The 21004-nt window shown below is 39.4% G+C and overlaps 1 long non-coding RNA gene across 1 annotated transcript; it reads right to left on the bottom strand.

The window, feature by feature from the left end:
* Positions 1-8532: 8532 nt before the first annotated feature.
* Positions 8533-20206, bottom strand: LOC133772269 (uncharacterized). Its single transcript, XR_009867767.1, has 3 exons — positions 20060-20206; positions 10455-10761; positions 8533-9043 (listed from the first exon to the last, which is right to left on the bottom strand). It is a non-coding gene; the product is annotated as an uncharacterized LOC133772269 (long non-coding RNA).
* Positions 20207-21004: the final 798 nt, after the last annotated feature.

Raw genomic sequence — 21004 nt, 5'->3', positions numbered from 1 at the left:
AAAAATAAGAGGGCTCCATGGCTATGACTTAAGAGTAGCTGGGAGATCACTGACTGACAGCCAACAAACAGTAACCTCAATTCTCCAACCACACCCTAATAATCTAAATGAGCTTTAAAAAAGACCCTGAGGGGCCAGAGCCATCATGTAGCAGGCTGGGCCACTGTCTGCAGTACCAGCATCCCATAAACCTGGAAGAATCTCTTGGCTCTGGTTTCAGACTGGCACAGCTCTGCCATTGTGGCTATTTAGGAAGTGGATGGTAGATCTCTCTCCCCCTCTCCATTACTCTGTCTTTCAAATAAGTAAATAAATCTTTCAAAAAAAAAAAGTGAGGGGGCTTGACTGGCAGATGAGAACACATATCAGCCAATATCTTGATTCTAGACTTTTTGTGCCCTGAGCAGAGAACCCTGCTGTGCCATGTGTACCACAAGGTTTGTGAAAATTTATTTCTTAGCAATAGAAAAATCATATAACGTCTTAAAAGACAAAAATGTAGTTTTAGTGTCAACATTGGTGTTACACTAAAGAAACTGCATGCTCAGAGACAGTTCATGTGAACCTAGTACATACACTGAAGGCACACTATGTCCTAGTAGCAGTTATTTAATCTTTTTGTTTTAATTGGAATCTTTTTTTTATTTTATTTTACAGGTAGAGTTATAGACAGTGAGAGAGAGAGAAAGAAAGAAAGGTTCACCCCCCAAATGGCCGCTACAACCTGTGCTGTGCCAATCCGAAGCTAGGAGCCAGGTCTCCCATGCCGGTGCAGGGCCCAAGGACCTGGGCCATCCTCCACTGCCCTCCCAGGCCACAGCAGAGAGCTGGACTGGAAGAGGAGCAACCGGGACTAGAACCCAGCACCCATATGGGATGCTGGCACCGCAGGCGGAGGATTAACCAAGTGAGCCTCGACCCCGGCCGCTAATTAGAATCTTAAACTTGGAGTGCAGTGTCCTATTTAGTAGTCCCAAAGGCCACACTGTTTTTTCTCTCAACAAAAATGACCAAAAAAAATGTATTTTGAAGGTCATCATAATTTGCCAAATTAGATACCACCCCTGCACAAGAACTATAGTTGTATTTTGGTATCTTTAGCCATAGAGGGCAATTGAAAATATCTGCTGAAGAGCCATCATCATAAAATCCATTATATCCTTAGGAAATATGAACTTTAATTTCAAGCAGAATTAATGTTTTGTTGGCAAAGCCAATGTCCATGGAGAGAAGTTACAACCTTTTCTACTTCCTGTTCTTCTTCCTCCAAATAAGTAGATGTGGTTAGCCCTTCCTGCCTGCAAATGCACTCTGCCCTTCCATGACAAAATAGGTTGCTACAGTATGAATAAAGGGAGGTGTTTGAAATACTTCCCAAGCTAACATTATCCAGGGTGATATTTTCGTTTGAGCTGACAGACAAAACCTTCATCTGACAAATGAATGTACTCAGGAGATTATATCAATGGCTAATCCAATTAAAAAACTGATATATTCCGTTATCTCTGCTGTGAATTTGATGAGATGCAGATTGTAGAGAACTGAAAGTTATATTTACTTTTCACTTAAATCTTTATTAATCACTTTTGTATTTAACTTTAGGGAAATTACGACTTCTAATTATTTTTCTTTATCTTTATAATGAATTGAGCTAATAACAAAGAATAATCTTATCCCTCAGTTTTTTAGATTAGTATTTTTTTTTTCTTGGTTAACATATTAAGCCTACACAAAATGTTCTAAAAAAATCAGGGAATAAAAACAAAGCAGAGACACATGAGTGGACAAACCAAGTGTTCTGTTTGGGGTGTATGTGTGTGTGTGCTTAGTTTATTAGGAATATGCCCCACAATAGAGCATCAATTTAGAATGTTGACCCAATTTTCCAATTAGTAATGTTGACATGCTCTAGACAGAGCTACCAAATACACAGGTTGTAAGATACAATTTTAGTCTTGCAGAAATGTTGCAAGAACATTGATTATTCTGGAATAAAATAAGTACTTAAAATATTTCAGAAATTAAGTCATTAATCTAGAGAGGATACAAGCTTCATAGAAGCAAGGGTTTTTTGTTGTTGTTGTTTGTTTGTTTGCTTGTTTGTTTTGCCAGGCAGAGTTAGACAGTGAGAGAGACAGAGAGAGTTATAGACAGTGAGAGAGAGACAGAGAGAAAGGTCTTCCTTCTATTGGTTCACCCCCCAAATGGATGCTGCAGCCGGTGCACTGCACCGATCTGAAGCCAGGAGCCGAGTACTTCCTCCAGGACTCCCATGCCGGTGCAGGGACCCAAACACTTGGACCATCCTCCACTGCCCTCCAGGGCCACAGCAGAGAGCTGGACTAGAAGAGGAGCAACCAGGACTAGTACTGGGCGCCCTAACCGGGACTAAAACCCGGGGTGCTGCTGCTGCAGGCAGAGGATTAGCCAAATGAGCCACGGCGCTGGCCGCAAGGGTTCTTTTTACTTACTTCAGATTGTGGGATTTAGCTTGCTTTTTGGAATTTGTTTTGTGAAACAATGAGAGTGGCAGGTAGTATTTTTTATTTTGTAATACTATCTATCATTTCATTTTACATTTGATATGGGGAATGCCAATCCATAGATTCATGACTTACCCTGCTTTCTTGAGAGATCGATTTTTCTGAATTACAAGATGCATCAAGTTATCTCCCAAATTGTTCTGATAAACACCACAGTGAACATACGAGTTTACCATAAGAACATTGGAAACCTTAGGAATATCTAGCTATTTCCTAATAGCACCTGAGAGAGCTCTGTCTTTTGCCTGAGAATTTCCAACAATATTTCTCTATGCAGTTATCCAGCACACTCATTCTGAGTTAAGTGAAATCTAGTTTTCCAGATTTTTTGACTCCCCCACTTCTACCTGAAACCCTGTCTCATGTCTTTAAGTTCTAACTTAGAAGACGTGAGAGCCAAAAAACCCACATTCTTTTACTAAGTGCTTCCCTCATGTAGGGAAGAACACAACTGAGATGAGAAGTGAGGATTCCATGCTCCCAGTTGTCTGGCGATCATAAACTTGGCCCTCCTTTCCTTCCCATCCCTGAAGCTTTTCATATGTGATTATCATAACTCCCTTTTGTGTGGGATTATGTGTAATTAAGTTTTCAATCAGTTTGACTAATTAAATGGAAGTACTGTCTGTGGACTAGATCAGGAGACTAGAAATCTGGGTTTCTGAGCATTACCACTAATTCACTCAATGAATAAAGCAGGTTATTTAACTTTTAATTTTTCTATGAAGGGAATAGAGGAGAAGTATCTAAGGGAAGGTCTGCACTGCTCCCATTTTTCTAAGCCCAAATTTCCAGTGTTAGCCTCTGTGTTCCCTTGAGCCTGAACTCCAAATGCCCAACAGCCTTCTTGCTGGAGAGTGCCATAGCTCTGCAAGTCTAGCTGAAGAATCAACCAGAAGGGGCCGATTGCCTCTGAGGGGCAGCTGGAAAGACCACGATGAGGTGCTGACTACTGATGCCTGCCTGGAATCTGTAGCATTCACTGATCAAATAGCGACAGATACATGGAGGAGACCATGTAAATTCTTTGGCATAATCATTCTACTTTCTTTTTATTTCTTCTTGAAATAACTATTGTGCTGACAAAATAGACTTTGCCAAATCAATGGTTCTAACTCAAGAACAAGTAAAGAAGAACAGGGCATCATTTCCAAGAGCCACCTTATGACGACCTAAACTGATCTCCTCACTTCCTACAGGGAGGCTGATGCCCATGAAGAGTCAGGATGCACTCATCACAGAGGGAAATGGAACTCTGATTCCTTCCTACTGCTCTCAGCAGCATTTGCCATGACCACAGGGCATTCAAGACTTTTATTGCAAAGTCTCAGTGGTCTATGCCCCCTTGAGAATGACACTATGCTACAATAAGGAAATGGTTAGAGCAAAGGGGATTCCTCTTAGTGGTAGTGCAGTTGATCACCATCTAGCATCTGTCAGATGTCCAGAGAAATCAAAAGCACAAGTAGAGAAGGATGGTCAGGTGGGTCCTTGTTGCAGACTCACGATTTCCAGAAAAGCAACACAGACTGAGTGATAGGCCGAGACTATAAATACAATCATCCTATCCAGTGTCCAAAATCCTCCAGGCTGGAATGACAAGCATGGGAGCTGAGGTAAATTTCAGTTAAGTCTTTGAGGGAAATCCACTTTAGGATTGGTTCAGTGAGGTAAGCATGGTGTGTGGAAGTTGGGGGACTGGTGTGGGTTCTCATGGAAAAATCCAGCAAAAAGGAGAAGCTGAAACCAAGAGTAAACTTCATCTCAGCCTTGAGAAAAGTTTGTCTCTGAGGAAAGTTTGTCTCACTTTAAAGCCCTTTAATATTTAGTATATAATCTCCTATATACTATCATGCATTATTTTAAAAATATTTTTGAAAGGCAGAGTTAGAGAGAGAGAGAGAGAGGGAGAGAGGGAGAAATCTTCCATCCACAGGTTCACTCCCCAAATGGTTGCAACAGCTAGCGCTGGGCCAGGCTGAAACCAGGAGTCAGGAGTTTCTTCCAAGTTTCCCACATGGGTGGCAGGTGCCCAAGCACATGAGCCATCTTCTGTTGCTTTCCCAGGTGCGCTAGCCAGGAGCAGGATCAGAAGTGGAGCAGTCAGGACACGTCTACATGGGATGCCGACATCCCAGGCAACAGCTTAACCCACTGTGCCACAATGCCGGCCCCTATGATCTATTAGCACCTTGCTTTGTATGTGTTCTTCAGTTACTTCTTGTATGATTTTCACATCACACTGTAAGTTTTTGAGGAGAAGAGCCTTGGTGTCTGCATCTTTGCAATTTGTAACAAGATTTATTTAATAAGCTGGATTGAGCTGCTTTCGATCTCTATGGAGGTCTGGAAAAAGGGTGAGTTTGTTTGTGTGAGCTGAGGCACCATTTCAATGTTCTTTTTATGGTTAAATAAGAAAATAAACAAGGGCCTCTGATGAGTTCAAACTGCTTCAGTACCCATAAAACCCTTAATTAAAAGCACTGAGGTTTTCAAAATGAAAATAAAATTATTTAAAATGTTATTTTTAAGATTTGAGATTCTATGTCTATGTCTCAAATTAATACATATATTTAAAAGTTAATATGAATAGATTAATAACTAATGGAATTTTTATAAATTGGTTTAAAGTGGCCTCTGAGACAAATAGTTATGATGTAGAAATATGATAAATCTCTGCACTGGAAATGAAATCATTGTGCTTTTTTCTGCCAAACTAATTCTTATTCTGTCATGCTTTCTGCTCACAAATGTTTCAGGGAATAATATATATTTGAGGCACTAGGACAGGTCTGCAATGTTAAATAGTAAGCAAGTCAAATCTGACAAGTCTTGTCATTTAATGAGTCGAATATCAGATACTAATATTGTGTTAAAATAAAGTGATGTTCACTCATAGTCTACTATTCTGTTTGCTTGCAAAATGCCAGCAGAGAAGCAACAGGAAATAGCACAATGTGGAAGACAAAAGTTGTCACACTTAAACGATGGTGATGCAACAAAATGAAGTTTGTTTAATTGAAACAATGAATTGTTTAATTAAAATAAATTCATATCTTCTATTCATTAAGATATGCATCACCAAGATTCATTTTGGAACAAAAATCTAATATCTGCTTTGTAACTTCAATGCTATTTTCACATACTTTTATTTTTCAGGATAATATTTGCTGTTGGAGGAGGAGGAAAATTATCTGCATTTATGCTGCTCTATGCACGAGCATATACCGGTGTCTCAAATAAAATTAACAACTTCAAAAGAACTGCATCAGAAATTTTGATTAATCCAGAGATATAAATGGGAGGTGAGAAGGAACATGACTCGGAGCCCTTTTGAAAGCTTTAAGATTTAAGTCTCTTAAAATTTACATTCATATGCACTGAATAGTGACAGATCAAGGCATTTCTCGGGAACTCTGAAGGCAGCTGGCATCTTGGCTACTGCCTTTTTATGAGAACATTTAGGCGAGTAGAATAAAAATCCCTCTATTAAAAACAAACCGACTGATGGTGGAAAAACTGAATCTAGAATGTAAAATATATACACAACCATACCTTTTTCAAAACCCTAGTGGCTTAAGAGGTCTTACCTCCTGAATCCTAGTGAAGAACTGTAAAATTATGGGGGGTGACATCTGTCTCCATTAAGTAGAGTAATTTCCCAGAGAGGAGCAAGACTTTCAATGCAACAATGGGAGACTTGCCAGTTGACAAGAAAGAGTGTTCCTTGACCTGACCATGGTTGATGGGACTCTGATGTGGTCTCCCAGGAGTGGATGGTCGAAGGCAGTGATTCATTAGTCTGTTTAATCTTCATGCTTGCTAAGAGAGAGATTCCCCTTGATTTCAAGGCTGTCAGGATGTCATTTCAAGAGGTCCATCCCTTGTCACTCTCTCCATCCACAACTGACTCCGAGCCCTATTTCAAAGAATTACCATAAAGAACAAAGCAATCTAGAAATAACAACCTGAAATTATCAGCAAGCAACCCCTGCATGTCTATCCTGAGGTAATTTTATTTCTGCTCTGATTTTCAGGCATTAAGGTCTATATTTTCCATCCTCTGAATAATGATAACATTTTTTAAAGTCTCTTAAAAATACACGACATAGGTAGTGTTGAATTGACAATTACAGTCTTAAAGCAAAGTTAAGTGCGCAATCATGGTGCTCTCATATAGAGTTATGACTCTGATACAGGAACGCAGACACATTTTAAGGTAAGTTGAAAAAAACAGAATGTGTTGGTGGAAGGAATAGAGAAATGAGAAAGTCCAATAAGATTAACCATTTGAAGGGCTGGTGTTCTGGCATAGTGGGTTAACCTGCTACTTGTGATTCCAGCATTTCATATCGGAGTGTCAATTTGAGTACCAATTGTTCTATTTCTAACCCAGCTCCCTGCTAATACTTCTGAAAAACCAGCAGATGATGGCCCCTAACCTCCACATGGGAGACCAAGTGAAAGTTTGAACTCCTGCCTTTGGCCTGACTTAGTCCTGGCCATTGCAGCCATCTGGGGTCTGAACCAGTGGATGGAAGATCAATTAATCTCTCTCTGCGTTGCTCTGCCTGTCAAATAAATAAATACTTTTTAAAAATCTTTATCACTTGAGTTGCACTTATCTGAGATAAATAATGTTGGATTGGGTAGGAATTCACACTGTGTTGAGTTTTGCGACACCGGCAACATCTTATTTTTAACTATGTCACTCCTGAAGTACATCAGATCCCTAAACTTATTTAACCTAAATTCCTGCAGGTTTGTACCATTTGACTTACCTTTTCATCCCCCATCACCGTCTAGTGTAGCAGCCCCTCCATTTCTACATATTCAGTTTTTATTGTTTTTAGGTTCCACATCTAAATGAGACTTTACATTATTTTTCTTTCTATGTCTGGCTTCTTTCACCTAGCATACTTTCTCCAGGTTCATCCATGTCATTGTAAGTCACAGTGTCTCTGAATCCATTTTAAAATGAGAGAATGAGAACTCATTACTTTTCAAGGACTTTCCGATGAGAAAAAAGAAATCTAGATTGTGAGGCCCAGGACAGGACATAACTGACCAGGCCACAGGCCTGACATAAAGAAAACTGAGTTCTTAGAAGCTGACATCTTTCTCCCTGGGGTGTGTAAGGGTTTTGTAGCCTGTACTTTCAAGCCCTTGCTTCGAGCCTGATTCCTAGCCATTTCCTTCAATCAAGTAAAAATGACAGTTCAAATGTCATCCTTCTCAGTGATTTCTACATTTTAACAAGAAATCAGTCTTCAAACTTAAGTGCCTTCAATGTTATTTCAAACAATCTCAAAAATGAGGTAACGTTTTGGAAACATCTAAGGCGATCTCTCCTATATGGCCACACAGAGAACTAGTTTGAATCTTGCTATGTAGAATATCCTACCCCAGTTATACCTGTTTGAACGAGGTGTTATCTTTCATGAGCCAAGAAGTAGTTATTTTTCAGGCACAATTAGCTTAAGAGCTCTTTGCAATAACTTGACTTCTTTAAATATCTTGTTAACTTGGTTTCTCATGACTTAACAACTCACTGCTTTGTGATGCACATTATTTGTACCTACTTCAGAAAGACACTAAAGGTTGACTTTGCCCCATTGTCACTAATAGATTGTTGAATTCCAGACAATTGATTTACAAATCTGAATATAGTAAATATCTTTAATTGACTCTCTTAGAAAGGGAAGAGTATAGCGTTTAGTGGCTGGGGAAAAAAATGACTTTTCACACTTCTTTCAATGCTATCATTGTCTGGGGCTTTGCTAATTATTTTTTTTTTATTCTTAGAAAAATACGATGTTGTAGGGTTCAGAGTCATGCCAAACTTAGAGACCAAAGTTTATTCAACATAGAAAGCAAACAAACAAAACACTGAGTTTATCAATGGTTTTTATGCAGTAGATGCTGTCCTAGGTACATGTGGAAAACTGGCAAAAAAACAAAAAAAGCAGAGCATCATGACATTTATGAAGCCGATATTCAGTGTGGAGGTTGAGACTGACTTGATTTCACATGCTCTGCAAGTAGAACTATTTAACCAGATTGAGACAGCTCCAAAACCTTGGTCAACCTTCATCAATACTCTCTGTTTTGATTCATTTATTAATAAACATGTCTTTTGATTTCACTTTCCATATACTATTTAAAATTTATTTCTCTGAAAGGCAGAAACAGACAAGCAGAGATTCTTCCTGTCTGCTGATTCACACTTCAAGTGCCTGCAACAGCTCTGGCAGAGTGCCAAAGCTAGCAGTACTGGGAGCTGAGTCCCTCAATCCAAGTCACTCAGTCCCTCAATGCAGATCTCTCATGTGGGTGACAGGAACCCAATTACTTAGCCATCACCTTGACTTCCAAGATTTGCATTGGCAAAAAGCTGGAGTCAGGAACCAGAGCTGGATATCAAATTCAGGTACTTTGAGGTGGGATGTGGGTACTTAACTGCTGGACCAAATGCCCATCCACTACATATTTTTAAATACCTGCAGGGAAGATACACAAAAAATAATATCATAAAACATTAATAAGCATCTAATATGCTTGCTGCATGAATGAACTTTGAATGTTCACCTACGTCACTATGAAGGATAGCGTAACAGTCATCATATCCCTGAATGTAAAGGGTTAGAATAGTCATCAGAACTAAAGTGCTTTATCTAATTTCAGTAAATTAGCCATTAGAATGCAAAAGCAAGTATTTTTCTAGTAGTGAAATTTTGTTTCCTCTGAGATAACTGGAAAGGAAACTTAAGTAACTGACAATCCAAGTCCACTCTTTTATGCATCCTACAGTTTTACTGAAGAATTAGGAATTAGTAAACTTATATGGTAGCAATTAGTAAATTTATTTTAAAAGTTACTCCTTTCTATGACCAAGGATCATATCAAAAAATGTATAGGTTTTCTATTCATGGGATGAGTCATAAGTGATCTAGGTTTTGAATAAAAGAAAAATGATATGAGCACATTACATATTTAATTTAACTTCAAATTATTGCTCTGCTACTTTAAAAATACATAGTGCAAAGCAATAAAACAACAAAAAGCAATGCAATATTGTTGAGGATGACAGTCAACAACACTCATACAGGCAGCTATAGTAAGTGAACATTCACCTTGTTCCATGCAGTCCTGCTAATACCCTTGCCCATCCTCCATTGTCTATCACTGAACTCCCAGGTGCAAGTTAGTCCATTTGAACCATCACTCTGGGTTCAACATCATTAATGTTCACTATCAACTCACCACAAATCCCACATTACCATTGTCTCTCAGGCTTAAAAAACTCATTTAACACCAAGGGCTAATTAATTAACTGGATTTTCTTATATTTAATGGAGAACAATGTAAGCCATTAGAATCTAGCCTTGTTCAAATTTAGGTCACCAAAGAGGTCTACAGTATGCCATTCAACATAGCCATTTTTTCTGGATTTTATTTCATTAGTAATCAAATTTCTGAACAATATGTTCAAGCACAGCAGAGAGGGGATTCATAATTTCTATCAGTATGAAAGTCTCTATTATCCAGATACCTTCATTTCTCACACAAAATGAGCTTTTCCTTAAAATAAACAATATTACTAATTCTGCAACTAGTGTGAAGACCTGAAGTTAATGTTTGCATATATTTGATTACAGGAGGGTGCCTTGTTTTCTGTGCTAAAGACAGAAAACAAACTTTCTAAAACCATGATTGTCAATTTTTCCTGTGGGAATTATCTGATCTAATACAGTAGCTAGTCTTTTATTTGAAGTTGGCAATCTCCCAAAAAGCAAACAAAAGCATGAAGAAAAATAGAGCTTTATATCAGAGTACACAAATAAAGTGACCTTATTTTGCAAAGCTTCAAATTTGCAAATATTCACTTATCAATTTTCATAAACATCCTACCTCTGCAATAAGATCACTTCTCCAATGCAGAACAACGGCCTCTAGTTCCTAAGGATTAGAAACTCAAAGTTCCCTATTGCCATCAGAGATGTACATTTCACCATTTGTATTACTTGCTCAGGCTTATTTAACAACTGTCTTCCAAAATAAAATCCAAATGCATCCTGAGATAAATTGACAATAGAAAGATTCAATCACGAGTCAAATCATTTGTAGACATTTATCTTCATGGATTATTCCAGCCAACAGTCCTCTGAAATCCTTTGGGTTAAGATTTGATGACAGTTTTCCAAGCCATATAAATGTGCTAAAAAGAATATAAGCAGAAAATATTTGCTGATGTGATGACTTTTCAAACATCCATCTCCCATTCAAATGACTCTTTCCTAGAATGAAGAGTAGAGCCTAAATCTCCCACAAAGTTTCTTTTCCTGTGAACAAATGGACTATAGACTACACATGTCAACTCAAATGACTCTTACTAGTGGGTGCTCATTCTGGAAAATTTAGACCTAAATAGACAAAGCATTAGAGCCTTCAATTTTCAGCCCAGGATACATAAAGTGATTCAACTCTTCAAGGATGAGTGAATATGGAGACTGGATGAATTGCCAGGTGACCATAGGTTTTGATCAACTTTATAATTTTCAGTGCAGATCTTTAAACCCTAAAGGTCTCTTCTGGCTGACCAAATAATATATTAACCTTCCAGGAAGGACAATGATTGAATGCACGCTAGGCAATTTTTTTTTTTTATTTTTAACTTTTATTTAATGAATATAAATTTCCAGTGTACAGCTTATGGATTACAATGGCTTCCCCCTCCCATAACTTCCCTCCCACCCGCAACCCTCCCCTCTCCCGCTCCCTCTGTAGGTGATCTATGAAATGATCAGTTTCTCTCATTCTGTAGCAATGACTGAGACTTCTGATCTTATGACATCTGAGCCTCTGGAATTGACCTTGGAACAGTTGAAAGCTCTCTGACCTTCTTAAGGAAGGAGTCTTCAACAATTCCATTTACTTCATATGCTACATTTTATATTATCTTATGACATTTATTTAGTAATAACACTGGGTAGTTTTAATGAGATTGAATGTGATTTGGGGGATAAGAAGAACAGCTGATTGGCTGCTTAATGCAAGCCCTTGCTATGTGACTGTCTTCCAACTAATCCCTCTGTCCTTAGTAGACAAATTTGTCCTCAGAAAAAGTAAAAATTTCTGCACGCCAAAGACCTTCAGGGATTAAGTCATGAAAGCTTAACAGAAACATGCAATCACAAATTGCATCATTTAGTCTTTAAGGACAGGGTCTATAGAATTCTTTGATCTGTTAAAAACACTTAACAAAGTACCTTACACTGGGCATGTGTTTCTTAAATTCGTGCCAGGTAAATTTAAAAGTGAATGGATACACGAATTTATTACTAAAAACAATGACACTCAACATGGTTGCTTTCTGCATCTTTTCTCTCGAGTGGCTTAAAGTACCATAAAAATATCTCATTTGGACATTACAGAAAGCCTAGATCCAAGTACCACTTCTTTTAATTCATCTCTTTTGTGTACAGTATGACTCTACTAGTAAGCATGATTTAATTGCTTCTAATGTATTTCATCACCAATTATATCTGAGAATAAATTACAAGTGTTGGTGCCAAACACAAGTGCCATTAACAAAATTTGTAACATCATGAACAATAATAACATCATTTAAACGGTGATGATATTGGAATATATTTAAAATACTGAATGCTACGGCAAGATAAACATTGAAGGGGCATCCTGATGTATTGTTTCAAATTTTTAGAAGAATATTTAAATTAAAAATCTCACATTTACATATAGCCATTATATGTTACTTTGCTCACATGTTTAATTACAAGGCAAATTAATAATTGAGAAAACCTTTTATATCTATCTATGATAGTGATTTTATGGACATTATTACATCCAAAAGTGTATATTCTTTTTTTGTTGTTTTTTTTTTTTAATTTGACAGATAGAGTTAGACAGTGAGAGAGAGAGAGAGAGACAGAGAGAAAGGTCTTCCTTCCGTTGGTTCACCCCCCAAATGGCCGCTACAGCTGGTGCACTGCGCTGATCCAAAGCCAGGAACCAGGTGCTTCCTCCTGGTCTCCCACACGGGTGCAGGAGCCCAAGCACTTGGGCCATCCTCCACTGCCCCCCCCGGGCCACAGCAAAGAGCTGGTCTGGAAGAGGAACTGCTGGTACTAGACCCTGGCACCCATATGGGATGCCTGCACCGCAGGTGGAGGACTAACCAAGTGAGCCACAGCACCGGCAGTCATGTTCTTTTGAGAAAAGAAGAATATCAACAATACTTCAGATATAATGGATTATTTCAGTTTAGAAAATTCTATAAACATAAGAGCTTTGCAACATTTTATAAATGAAAGAAGGGAAGAGAGATTGGGAGATCCCACCAGCAAGAGCTACCATCTGCTGGTTCTCTCCACACAAGCCCCCCCCCCCTTTTTTTTTTTTTTTGACAGGCAGAGTGGACAGTGAGAGAGAGAGAGACAGAGAGAAAGGTCTTCCTTTGCCGTTGGTTCACCCTCCAATGGCCGCCGCGGTAGGTGCGCTGCGGCCGGCGCACCGTGCTGACCCGATGGCAGGAGCCAAGTGCTTCTCCTGGTCTCCCATGGGGTGCAGGGCCCAAGCACTTGGGCCATCTTCCACTGCACTCCTGGGCCGTAGCAGAGAGCTGGCCTGGAAGAGGGGCAACCAGGACAGAATCCGGCGCCCCGACCGGGACTAGAACCTGGTGTGCCAGCGCCGCAAGGCTGAGGATTAGCCTATTGAGCCACAGCGCTGGCCCTCACACAAGCCCATTAATAGCAGGAGCTGAGCTGGGGCCACAGCCAGGATTTAGGAATACAGTTCTGATCTCTCATATCGGGTGGCAGGAATGCAACTACTTGAACCATCACCCACTTCCTTCCAAGGTCTGTCAGCGGAAACCTGGAGTCAGGCTCTGAAGATGAGAATTCAGCTCAGGCACTGTGATCTGGGACACAGGCATCTAGATGGCGTCTTAACTGCTGAGTCTCCGTGCCTTGAAACGACTTAAATGCCCACATTTAAGTGATATATCCACCCCAATGGTTTTTGCACATCTAAAAATACAACAGAGTTACTCTTTTCTAAAGCAAGATGTTTTACCCTTTATCTATTGCCTGTTATCCAACCTGATAGGGTGGGTGTTGAAGAGGAAAGAGGTTGGCTTCGTTGGTCAGCAGGTGTTCTTCAGCTACAGGAAGAGACAGGTTGTGAGCAGGAGGATAGAGACTGGTGGGGAGAAAAGCATTTACAGTGACATGCTAAGTCTGAGACGGGAAGGACCAAATGAAGTGAAAGGTAAGCAGTGAAAAAGGTGGAACGGAGCCACACCAGAAAGCTTGGTGGCCCCAGTCATGACTACCATCTTTATCTCACTTGCTGGTGGTCATGCTACCTCAGGAAGGGTTGTAGTAGAGGTTTCACTGCAAAGGGGTAAGACTACAATATTTGGACTAAAACTCTAGGATTTGGGTCATTTTTACTCCATATTTTCCTCTATCCCCATCAGTGATATCTAGTTTACCTACATTGTCCTTAGGCATGTGTATATCCCAATATATATGAGTATAATGTAAGTGCATTTTTACCTAGTCAATTTTAATAGTACTAGGTTAGAACATAATATTGGTGAAGTCACTGCCCTTATCATTTTTTTATTATTCTTAAATACTCTTCATTTCTGTACATCACAGCACCAAGATTTTACTGCTTAGGGTCTCTCTGCAGAGGCTGTAGAGAATGCAAAGGCTACGGTTTTTACCCCCTTATTTCTGTGTTTGTAAGTAAGTATAAATATATATCAGTATATATTGATACACGCATCAATACATTGATATATATATATCAATATATAATGCAATATATATCACCAAAGAGAACACATTGATTAAAGAAATATGAAATTTGGCATCATTTCCAAACTTAAATAGTAAAAGTAAATACTACAAAAGGAGCTGCTTGCCCTAATGGGAAACAACAAGAATATTTAAAAATATAAATTTACATCCAATTTCTCGGGTCTTATCATATCATATTAGACCCATTTACAATGGCAAAACCCTAAGGTACTGCTGTAAAGAGACCCTGTTTGCTCACTCTTGGGTGTTCTGCAAACAGCAGAGCCCAAAGTAAAAGCGGGTGAAGCCTCCCACGCTGGTGAACAGCAGAGTTGAGTTTTCTTGCTGGGGCTTTAGACAACAGGTTACATCGACAGACACTCATTTGGACCTCTGAGTACAGTGTGAGAACCACAGCCTTTACATTTAAGACATACTCCCTTCATTCAAGTGAAACAGAATTATTGGAACACTAGGTTGGTTTGCAAGCTGGGAACAAAGAGCTTGCTCAGATCAATAAAGCTACAAATGACTGAGTCAAGTCAGTGAAGAACAGCAGTCTTAGAGTGTTAAAAGTGCCCAGTTTAAAAAACCAAATGTACCCCTTGACCCTAACCAGTGTGGGAGTGCTATCAATTGACGTTTAAAACCTTTGGTCCTTCAGAGTCCATTTGGTACCATTTTTTCTATTGCTGCTACTGGGCACTTCCTATACGTTGTGTTCACTGTCGCCTCAAGCACGCCATGACCTTGCCTGGATTCAAGTCCTGTGGACAGCCCAGCTGTGAAGCACATGCTTCAGGTTTCAGGTCAATTTTTGGATTCCACATGGTAAGTCCATGGTGCCCTTATCATTGTGATTGAGTATCAGAGGCACCCCTTATACTTACGATGTGGAGGTCTCCCCCACAGCTTTAACATCCATAATCTTTCACATCCTTGCTCTTCCACAGTGAGCTGCATGCCTGGGCTCCTGGGTACGCTGTGGGTATTTCTTAGTTGGGGAGGGGGTTGTTGTTTTAGCAGGGAGGCTAACTGGCAAGTTGGTTCTAAATTCTTCCCTTAACATCACCCTTTCAGCTTCGTATCTGACCTTTCTTTTTTTTTTTTTTTTAACATTTGTATTACATCTATCTCCTAATTCCTAGCACTAATTCAGGCATTTCTTTTCAAATTTTGTGTTTTCTTTCTTTTTTCATTTCTGAGGAGGCAGATATTAGAAGATCTTAATCACTACGATTCCTCTGTTTCATACCTTCGGTTTTGATAGCCTATCTGGCTTATATTTGAGTTTTAGTTCAGGATGTAAGTCCTCTCTGATTCAGGCTCCCCTAAAGGAACAACTATTCTGTTTCTAAATTGTAACTGGCTTATTACCTGGACACAAAAGCTTGCTAATACAATTGCCTTTTGATTTGAATCCACTTTTTGAGATGACCTAGAACTTTGTTCATTTGCCAGTGGGAATAGCTTCCCTCTCTGATGCACACTTTAGTTGAGTTAAAAAAAAAAAAAAAAAAACTGGCCGGTGCCATGGCTCACTTGGCTAATCCTCCACCTGCAGCGCTGGCGCTCTGGGTTCTAGTCCTGGTTGGGGCACCAAGTACTAGTCCCGGTTACTCTTCCAGTCCAGCGCTCTGCTGTGGCCCAAGTGCTTGGGTCCCTGCACCTGCATGGGAGACCGGGAGGAAACACCCAGCTCCTGGCTTCAGATCTGCACAGCACTGGCCGCAGCAGCCATTTGGGGAGTGAACCAAGGAAAGGAAGACTTTTCTCTCTGTCTCTCTCTCACTGCCTATAACTCTCTCTCTCTGTCTCTCTTTCTCACTGTCTAACTCTGCCTGTCAAAAAAATAAAAAATAAATAAAAATTAATTAAAAAAACGTTGCATTACTTACATATACCATTAATAAATAATAATTTACAAATAAGTAAGGAATAGCTGTAGCCACCACCATTTGGAGCCTCTGATAAATTGGAGATGCAGACAAAGTAATGTTTCACAAGCTTTAAGTATATGCACATTTGATTAAATTCTACATTATTATGAAATTTAGAGGGAAGAGTCAGAACATCAGGATTCAGATCGTCACTTGACTTTTTTTCATTGTAAACTATTAAATTCCTTAACTATTTTAATCCAAGTGTCTCTGTATATCAAACTACTGTAACATTATTTGCCTCATAGAGATTTTAATTGCAAATTGATTGAAAAATATTTTCAAATACAAAAGTTTAAAGTAATTCTTTTGATTGACAGCTTCTGTGTCTTAGTAATATGACTGCATTGTTGTGTATATACTTCAATTCAAAAGCACCTGTACTTGCCCATTGGATGTAGGCTCATTGCAGATGAGAGGAATGTACACTCTGGGCACCAGGGGCACCCAGTGGAAGAGCATTAGGAAGGACTGATTAAAATGAGTTTGCATTAGGTGAAATTGGAAAGAGTCCCAGGAAATGAAGCTTTTGGTCTGCACCAAGTTCTGTCAAGAATCATTGGTAACACTTGTGATTGGTAATCTTAATAAATCCTGTGTAGAAGGAATGAAGACAAAACTAAAGCTAACGATCCAAATAATTTCTTAAGAAGCAGTAGTCATTCATCTAAGCCAGGATAGAGAAATGTCTGGTCATTTTCATGTTTTAAACAATATTCATAAATTTGTCAGTGTTCTGGTATGTTTTTGCTGTACTCTTATTTCTGTATCGATTCATCTCAGGGAGGCCTTGTCTGATGTTGATGTTTTCTGATTTTTTTTTATGTTCAGCAGAACACCAAGACGCAGCTGTGAGTACAAGGCAAGCTCCTGGATATTAGAGTCTGTTTTTGTTTCCAAAAACAAGTATGTATGTGGAGAGGGGAGTGTCTAGACATGTAGTGTCAAATTAAATTTATTTAAACCTAAGTAAATGAAATTACTAACATATATTGATTAGTACACAATAAATCACTTTTATTAAAAAAAATTTGTTTAGGGTCCAGCACTGTGGAGTAGCAGGTAAAGCCGCCACCTGCAGCACCAGCATCCCATATGAGCATCGATGCGAGGCCTGGCTGCTCCACTTTCAATCTAGCTCTCTGCTATGGCCTGGGAAAGCAGTAGAAGATGGCCCAAGCCCTTGGGCCCCTGTACCCTCGTGGGAAGACGCCGAGGAAACTCCTGGATCTTGGCTTCGAATCAGTGCAGCTCCAGACGTTGCAGCCAATTGGGGAATGAACCAGCAGATGGAAGACCTCTCTCCCTCTCTCTCTACCTCTCCTTCTCTCTCTGTGTACCTCTGACTTTCAAATTAAAAAAAAGAAATGATTAAAAAAAATCAGGGGCCAGTGTCATGGTGTAATGGATAAAGCCTCTACTTGTGATGCTAGCATCCCATATTGGTGCTGGTTCACGTCTTGGCTTCTCCAGTTCAATCTAGCTTCCTGCTAATGGCCTGGGAAAAGCAATGTATAATGGCCTAAGTGCTTGGGACCCAGCTACCCACATGGTAGATTAGGAAGAAGCTCCTGGCTCCTGGCTTTTTTTCATTCCTGGTATCTGGGGAGTGAACCAACAGATGGAAGATCTCTCTCTCTATCTCTCTATCTCTATCTCTATCTCTGTCTCTAGCTCTATTTCTAGTTCTCTCTGTCTTTTATTCTCTGTATGTGACTCTGATTTTCAAATAAACAGGTAATTTTTTTAAAAAAAAATCAAACCAGTTTTTTGTAATTTGTATTTTACATACTGATTTTTATTTCATTTATTTTGCTTTAAAATTGGAGGTCTATAAAACTGAGCATAATAAAATGTATTATTGTCAGATAAATATATCTGGAATGAAAAGCATAGCTAAGCATTAAAGAAATTAAGCAAAATTAATACCTTTCTTCTAAAATGGAGAAAACTTTAAAAATTAATGTAAAAAGATAAATAAATAAGGTTCACATTGATGTATTTCTGAGTTCCAGTTTTGATTATGTCTTGCATTTCCTTGCCTACCCACTGGCAAAGAAGAAGAAAAATTGTATTTGTGAGGCAAAGACAAAATAATTGTTATTTCCGTAACCTACTTATTCCAATATGCGGCACTTAAGTGAGACTGATCAGACTTAACAAATCATCCCCCTTCTTAGCCAGGCTTGCATTTTGCATAGAACTATCTATGCCAAATGGTCATTTTTCTCACATTTATTATGTTAACAGGATAAATGCCAACATTTGTCAACATCTTGTAAATGATGAGTCTTAATGAGGCAAGCTACTGTTTCCCTCCTCTGAGGAATTCCACGGTAAAATAAGCAAAATATCAGGTTAAAGCAAGTGGGTGGGATTCCCAGAGAGCAAACCTTTCTATGAACATATATTCCTTGATGTTTTGCTGAGAGTGAATTCTAGGATCCAGGCCAACTTGGCCTAAACCTTCATACAACACTTTAATTATATTTTTGACAAATCCTGCAAAATGAGGTTCACATGTTGATTCAGCCAAAAAGAAGCAATATCTACAGAAAGCAGCAGAGAGGGAGTGATTTAGAAGAGATTCCAAAAGCATGAAAACAAGTGTTTTCTTACTACAGGGCCATGTTCCACTTGCATTGGGAGAAGGCATAAAGAGGGAAGGCATAAAGAGGGAAGGAGATACCCTTGCAATAGAACAAAGGAACCAATCCGTGTTGATTTAACAGAAGTGTGCTAGACTCAGAAGTTGAAAATGTGGCATTTACAAAAACACTGTTTACAACATGCAAATATAAGGCTTTATCTGAAGTAAGATACTCCTGTGCTTGCCAAAGTACTCTGTGACAAGCCTGAAAGTCACAGTAAGATTATAGGTAAGATCACAGGTTTGGAGGTCAGAAACATTTAGTCCCTGTGTTTAATCCCTGACGACAGACATTACAAATGAAACACACTTGAACAAATCATTTCCCTGTCTCAGTCTCTATCTGTAAAATGCACAAGATTGTTGCAATACTTAAATGTGTGATAACACTCTTAGAAAGACAATTAATGAAAAGCAATTCTTGCTGGTGCCCTGGCTCAACAGGCTAATCCTCCGCCTTGCGGCGCCGGCACCCCAGGTTCTAGTCCCGGTTGGGGCGCCGGATTCTGTTCCGGTTGCCCCTCTTCCAGGCCAGCTCTCTGCTGTGGCCAGGGAGTGCAGTGGAGGATGGCCCAAGTGCTTGGGCCCTGCACCCCATGGGAGACCAGGAGAAGCACCTGGCTCCTGGCTTTGGATCAGCACGGTGCGCTGGCTGCAGCGCATCAGCCCTGGTGGCCATTGGAGGGTGAACCAACGGCAAAGGAAGACCTTTCTCTCTGTCTCTCTCTCTCACTATCCACTCTGCCTGTCAAAAATAAAAAAAAAAAAATAATAAAAAAAGCAATTCTTGTCATTATTGTATCTGCTATTGAGATTGAAAATTGGTAATCTCCAATGTTAAGAGTAAAGAGTGGTTGTCAGTCCATTAACAGTTCTACAAAATAACATGCCTTCTTGTAGGTAGCTTTGAATGGCATGTCAAGTAAACTATATTCTTGTGTAAAACCCAGAATGCTTTAGAAACTAGGGCATTAAGATTTCAATACTCTTTTTGAGAACTCCCTTGTGGAAATATTTGCTAGTCTCTATCACTAATGTGCCAGGGAAGAAAGATCTTTCAATAGAACTGGCAATGATGGCAAAAATCCTTACCAGCACAATTCTCTGACAGTCAAGATGGCTGCTGCAGCTCCAGGCATTTTGTCTGCATTTCAGGCACGAAGAAGCAGAGCAACAAGTATATCAGGAAAATAAGATTTTCTCTGAAATCATAGGTATGTTTCCCCAGACTACTCTCAATTTTTGTTATCTACTTTAATTCAAGTTGAATATGTTGCAATCACAAACAAAATCCAGACTCTGCTGATAAGGAAATGAGAAAGCGGAATAGCTGGGAATAATTAACCAAACTGACCTGTGTGTCCTGGGTGGGTGGTGTAAGGGAAACTAAGTGGAGAAAAGAAAGAAACAGGTTCATGTGTCTGTCCCCAAAAGCAAGAGGGGAAATGACATTTTCAAGTCTTATTCTGGTGGGAACTTCAAAGAAAAGGAAGCAGAGTGTAGGATATCAGTGATGTAACAATTTATAAAGGAAGCAGAACATTCATATCAATTAAGTAACACAATTTCTAGAGTTATGGGAATTCACGGGAATGACATGGATAGATAAATGCTCTCCATTCAATGTGAGACATTGGCTGTAGGTGGACCACGGAGCATGCTGCGGTCCCTTCAATAGAGTCAGAGAGGAACAAGTGAAGGAAGAATACCATGGGCCACGTTTTGGGTATATAGAATTTAAAGAGATCTTTAGTTATCTGAGTGAGAACATTAGAAAGGCAGTTTGAGTAAATAGATCCAAAGATCAAAACAAAGATTTGGACCGTACTGAGAGATTTGGCAATATTCAGCTTTGAACACAGATAAAACTGGGTAGGAAAAGAACAGACAAATTCCACTAAATTAGGTCTTTAGTGACTTGAGTGAGAGCAAATTCAAAGCAGTGATGAAGGGAGATGGTAATAAGAAATGTGCTGAGGTGCAGGTGGGAAACAAACCGGAGATGCCAGAGCAGTCATCTCTTCCTAAATGCTTGGC

The sequence above is a fragment of the Lepus europaeus genome, chromosome 13, assembly GCF_033115175.1.
Source record: "Lepus europaeus isolate LE1 chromosome 13, mLepTim1.pri, whole genome shotgun sequence".
In the NCBI taxonomy this organism is placed as follows: domain Eukaryota; kingdom Metazoa; phylum Chordata; class Mammalia; order Lagomorpha; family Leporidae; genus Lepus; species Lepus europaeus.
This window is presented reverse-complemented; position numbering and strand designations above follow the sequence as displayed.